The sequence below is a fragment of the Gavialis gangeticus genome, unplaced genomic scaffold (genome assembly GCF_001723915.1).
Source record: "Gavialis gangeticus isolate Ggan-Ray unplaced genomic scaffold, GavGan_comp1, whole genome shotgun sequence".
Taxonomy (NCBI): Eukaryota; Metazoa; Chordata; order Crocodylia; family Gavialidae; genus Gavialis; species Gavialis gangeticus.
Window position 1 is genome coordinate 56,972,641 of NW_017729030.1, and position 6,451 is coordinate 56,979,091.

The window sequence follows — 6,451 nt, forward strand, 5'->3', positions numbered from 1 at the left end:
CCTCCATGTCAGTGCTGTGTCCTGAGCATGCCCCTGCTGTGCATGTCACGGATGGTGCATGAGGATCTGTGTGCATGACCAAGCAGTGCCTGACCCATTATGACCTGCTGCTGCTGATTACCATGGTGCCTCAGGTGCACCTGAACATCTGGCATGGGACCACGAGCTCTGGCCATGCAGGGGGCAAGCCAGGGCTGTCCCACAAACTCTGCCATCACCCGGAGGCCTACCTGTGGCTGTGCTACATGTCCCTTCCCCCTGCAGCTGAGGAGGACATCACTGCTAGCATCAACACATTCCTGCTCAATAAAGTTTTGTACTATCTCCTACCTTCCTGCCTGCTGTGGAGGGGGAACCCAGGGCCAAGGGACTGCGGGCATGCCAGGCATGGATGCGGGGCAGGGCAAGAAGAAAATGCAGAGGCCAGGGCAGTGTGGGCCCTCCCCCCACTGCAGGACTTACCATGTGGTGGGGGCTGGCATGGCTTGTGGCTCCACTCGGTCCTGGCTGGTGGTGACGTAATGCAGCTTCAGGCAGTGTTCTCAGATGGCGGGGTGCATGGCCTGAACTCCCGAGATATTGGTGGAGGCTGCAGATGGGGAGCTCAGTGAGATGGGCTGCTGCAGGCCTGAGGGGCCCTCCCCTGGTGATAGGTCACTGGAGGTGACTAGGCTGGAGTGGGGGCTTGGGAAGGCTGCCCACGCTGCTGTACACAGCAATGCTGTGACCTGGGAACCAGGGCACAAGGATGGCTGTCAGTTTCCTCAAACAGTCAAAAAGGCTGTGGACGTGGGTGCTTCCTGACTGATGATTGTGGTTGGTCATGGTGAACCACTGTGTCTGCTAGGCCTTGACATTTATGCAGCACTGCCACACTGATTGGTCATGCCTGTGCTCCTGCATCCGGCCTCACATGGGCTTTGGAGCATCTGGCCTCACAGACATGGGCATTGGAGTGCCCACCCTGTGCAAACTGATGCTACATCTCCAACTCACCTCACAGTACCACAAGTTCACTAGTCTCTTCCATGGACCAGTTGGGGCCCCAGGTGGTGGGCATGGGTGTAGTATGGGTGTGGATGAGGATGACACCACCAGAGATCCTTTGCCAGGTCTCTGGGCTTCTGTATGGCTGACCCTGTGCTGCTGGGGCTGGGCAGCTTCTTGCAGCATGCAGCGCAGGAACACACATTGGAGCTGACAGCCTTGAGGGTGAGGCAATGTGTCACAACACCTGCATGCTCCAGGCAGGCTGCTGGGGGTGGGCTACAGGCAAGTGGAACTGCCCCTGGCATCCAGAAACTGCCTATTGCTGGGCCTGTGTCCTGGCAGGTCTAGCTGGGGCCTGCAGCACCCTGGAGGTCTCTATGGCATGGGGCTGGTAGTCGCATAGTACTACAGTGCCAGGTAACAGTACCAGGGTGTAGGCAGGCAGGCACAGCTAGGCTGAGGCCTGCCCAGGGGGACACAGGGGCCTGGAGTGCCCTCAGGCTCCCTGCATGTGTGCCCCAGGACTCAAAATGCCTCCAGGGAGGGCTGTCCCCAGGCCTGGGGCAGGAGAGGCTCCTAGCCCAGGGCCTTGGGCTAGCCTCAGGCCAGCCCCCTAGTGGCAGGGCTGACCAGGTTGTCATCTACACATGCATTACTGCACAGTAAGCAATCACAAGCAAATTTGCCACCTGCATTTGCAGGTAGCAAATTTACTTGCGGTTAGCATCATTTCCTCCGCAGTAAGCATGCACAAATGTAGATGTGCACACTTACTGTGCAATAAACTATCCTACTATGCCATTAAGAGTTTCATGTAGATGCACCCACGTTATCCTATCCCTATTCAACTTTGTGTATTATGGGAGTAGCATATTGTTCCTTACTTTTCTGTTCTTTTTATACAGCAGAAATGGCTGCACTGAAATCATTCTAACTGGAGAGCTACTAACCTAGGAATGCTTTACTGTGCTGGGGTAAAAGGTGTGCATTAATTTGGCCCGGCATACATTTGTATTTCTTGACACTTGGAAAATGAACATATTATTTTATTAAATGGTGTTCACTCAGAAATGTGAAGGCCAGCTGTTTCCTCCTTCCATTCCTCCTGGCATCGAGCTGTGTTGATTTCTTTCTGAAGGAATATTAGAAGTAATGATTACAATCAATTAAAAGAATTCAATTTGATTTCTTTGCTACAGAGCAAGCCACAACATGCTGGCTTAAAATTAAAAATAAGGCAAAGTTGTTGTGGTCTCTTGCAGCTGACCCACTGAACAGGGTTTGGCATGAGAGTGGTGTGAGTACTTTCACCTGCTTCCTTCTCCCTCCTTCTCACCCCCTCCTGACCCCCAGGGAAACCTTGCATTTTTGGAAACATATCAAAAATCCAAAATATTTCAGGAAAAATAACCACAAATACTTCAATGCTGAAGTGGTACCAAAGGTGCAGTTTAGGTCCTTTGTGCTCCCAGTCTTCATCATAGGCCAGGTTCCCTGATGGGTGTACATGTCCCATGACACTCTTGGTGAAAAAAGAAGCCATACATCATGGTAATTACAGTGCATCATGGAAGACTTTGTCTGACTAGGGAACCAACCTTTATAGGAGAACAGAGAATGACATATCTGAATGCCAATTCTGTGATAGCATTTCAATATTAAAATATTTTGATTTTGGCCCCAAACCCTTCTGTATTTCAAGCATTCAGTTTTTGGAGGGGAAAAATAAACCTCAAAATATTCTGTAGAAGCATATTCTTGTGAAAATGGGTTAAAAAAACAAACAAAACAAACATCTGTCAGGAAAAGCTTGCTCTTTCCTAAGCATGATCTACTCTTCAACATGAGATAACTTGAGAAAATAGTCCCCATATTACATTAATATTTTTTTTACATTGAAAAAGAAAAGAAAATTTCAGGGGACTAAACTGACATAGTTCAGTTAAATTTAATTGTCATAAATCAATTGATGACATGGGACCAGATTGTCTTCTACCTACTGGATGTCTAAGGCCCTTGACGCACACTATACTTAAGACGTAATTAATTGGTTAAGTTGTGACCTGGCTACACGTTAATTTAATTAATGACATGATATAACCAGGAGAAAGTCACAAACTTGTTACACAAAATGTGTGTAATAACTTTGTTGCTGGTTCTTATCACACCTTTAATTGAATGTGTGGCATGTGCTCCCAGCCTCTGGATTACATAAATGACTCTTGTGTGCTCCAGAGGCTGGGAGCATTGGTCAGGTGATCAGGGGTCCTTGCTTGGGGAGCACATTGTGTTCCCCTTGCTGGGAGCCCTGATCAGCCACCAGAGCTTCTAGGTGCAGAGGTGCACTCTGTTCTCTCACAGTTGGGAACCCCATGAATGATAAGCTGGGAACCTCATCAGTGATTGAAACTACCAGCTGAAGTGCACAATGCACTTCCATGGCTGGGAAGTGCACCATGCATTTCCATCAGCTGATGGGGCTCCCAGCCACAGCAACAAAGATTGCTGGTGCAATTGGAGCCCAGGACCATGATCCTAGGCACCTTTTGGCCTGGCAATATGGCATGATGGGATCTGATATTCAATCCCAGGGTCTCACAGGTGGCATGGCAGGAGGCACAATTGTTGGGATTGCACATCAGATCCCACTGTGCCATCTTTTTAACATCTGCCAGTGGCTTCAGTGGACATATGTGCCAAGTGCAATTCTGCTCCATGCTGTTCAAGTTCCAGAAAAACTGTTCCAAAAGGCAGGTGGGTCTTCCTCCCCTGATTTTTTTTGGTGACTCAGTCTTAGGGGACAGACAACAGTACTCTATAGGAGTAGATAAATTAATGGATTTTTAGTCCACTTATGTACCTAAGATGGAATAGAATTTGTCTCATGGAGCATATGTTGTTAAAACTTGTGAGTTATAGTGTTGGGTGAGATTCAATAGAGCAAGCTTAATACACCTGTCTTATGTCCCAAGCAGCATATTGCAAGCCCATTTTGTCAGTTGCTTATCTTTGTGATGGGAAAAAAGTGGGGCAAGAGGAAAGCCCAATGAGGCACACTCACCTCAGGTGCAACAGGAAGCCTGACTGGAGTGGGGAGCATGGTGCCATGTTTCCATAGCATGCACTCCTTGTGGATAGGAGAAAGGAGCACACTGAAGGGTATTTCTGACCCTGGAGAGGGGCAGTCTGGAGATTGTTAGGGTACCTTGTTATATTTTATGCTTTAAAGTTGCACCCGTTTATAGAGTGGTGAGTTATATTGTTGTTTAAAGTTTTCCATTATATTCAGCCTAAAGTTCTGTATAGCCTCATTGTTATCTGAACTTTTCATTTTGCTGGTGTTGGCAATATCAGCTGGTCTTGCCTCTTGCAAGCAGCTTATGGCCTTTAATTTGCTTGCATGATGTTTCTATTCTTTTTTATCACTGAAAAGTTTTTTCTAACACAACCTAGTAAGTTTTCTTACTAGCTCAACTTAACTGAACTTGGCACTAACCAACTGAATCAAAGGGATGAAATGATTGGATATACTAATGAAAGGTGATAAAGGAGACTAATGGACAATGCCCAAAGTGAAACACCTGAAAAGGGTCAAATTAAAAGGTATGTTCATGATGGGTCTGTTGAACAAAGGAATATGCTGACATTATAAAATATGGACAATATGCTGACTGCAGAGAGACCAATCCAAAAGCAAGGAGTCATCAAAGGAGTCAAGTTAAAGAAAAGCATAAAAAGGGGGAGCAAGAAACTTAAGCGTGTCTCCATCATAATCATTGTCATCATGAATCCAGCTTTCAACATCTGTCTGGACCGTCCCAGCCAATGATGCACCCTTTGCTTCAGTAACTGAGTGGTCTTCTTTTTTGTTGAGCAAAGTAATATCTGGGATTGGGTGAGATCATTGTACTAGTGCTTTTCTCTCTGAATATAGAAACTGTTAAGATAATACTTGTTGTACTAATAAAGGTAGACTTTGATTTTAGAACACTGAGTTGTCTGTGTTCATCTTTCACTTTCCATTTAAGGGTTAATTGTGCTTTAATGATCCCTAAGCACTATCTGCTGGACAGTGGTGCTATCAAGAGGACCATGGCCAGAGTCTCTGGATCAGAGAGACTCCAGATGCCTCCCCTGCTGATAGTGGCCAGTCACCAGCAGTGGGAGAGGAAAGTGAATCCTCTAGGCAGAGTAGTCAGGGGATCACCACTAACAAGCTTCTGAACATGTCATGCCAAGATTCACTTAAAGATGGACAAGTGAGGCTTAAAGCAGTCAGGTGTCTGAGCGTCGGACTGTGAGTTTTTAGGGGCATGGCCCCATTGTTTCTTTTATGTTTTTTTCTTCTGTTGTGTTTTGTGGGGATCATCCTTTCCTTCCCTAGTATAAGGTAAAGCAGCTGGAGGGACAGTTCCCCTCATAGTAAGTGCTTGGAGGTCCTGAACCTGAAGAGTCAAGCCAGGGAAAGAACCCAGCAGAATTTTTGTTTCTTTCCTTGTTTCATTTTGTTCAAGGTCAGAGTCATCCTTAAAGGAAACTGAGCTGAATCGATTGACCCAGGAACTTGGGAGGCATGTGACTTAATTTGTTTTGGACTACCTAGTTAAGTATTTGATCAGGATACTTAGGGGATGAAGCTAAGCTGATTAACCCAGGAAATGGCAGATGCTTTAAGTTCATTTTTATTACTCACCTGATTATTTGATTGGAACCTTAAAGGACTGATCCAGACTGGTTGTCCCCAGAGTATGAGAGGAATGATTAAAGGTCATTGGGCCTGGTGGACTTTACATGGACAGGGACTAAAGGGTGCCTAGACACTAGTGTGGCAGCTGCTGCAATGCACCATAGTTACAACACATTGGAGCAGACTTGATTAATTCAGTCTGCTGGAGCGTGGCAATTACCATGGTTCAGCAGCCTCCTGCATCTCGTGCATCAGTGTCTCCGTGCTTAATAATGGTGGTATGGGCATTTGAATTAAAGATCATCAAGCAAGCTTTAGTTGAAGCACCTGCACCGTCATTTTTAAGTGCAGAGATGCTGACACATGGTGATGCTTTAATTAGAGCAGCTCTTGGAGCCGCTCTAATTAAAGTGCCATGCCCCCACCCCAGAGCATGTGTAAAAGTACTCAAAGTGTTCTTCCGTGGGCTTTTATAGTTTCATAGCTTCTAGGGTCAGAAGTGACCTGAGTAGATCATCTAGTCCGACCCCCTGCCATGGCAGGAAAGAGTACTGGGGTCAAACAACCCCAGCAAGGTGTACATCTAACCTCCTCTTAAAGACCCCCAGGGTAGGAGCCTGCACCACTTCTCTCGGAAGTTGGTTCCAGATCCTAGCCGCCCTGACTGTGAAGTAGCACCTCCTGATATCTAGCCTAAATCTACCCTCTGCCAGCTTGTGACCATTATTCCTGGTCACTCCTGGCAGTGCTCGGGGGAACAGGGACTTCCCCAGT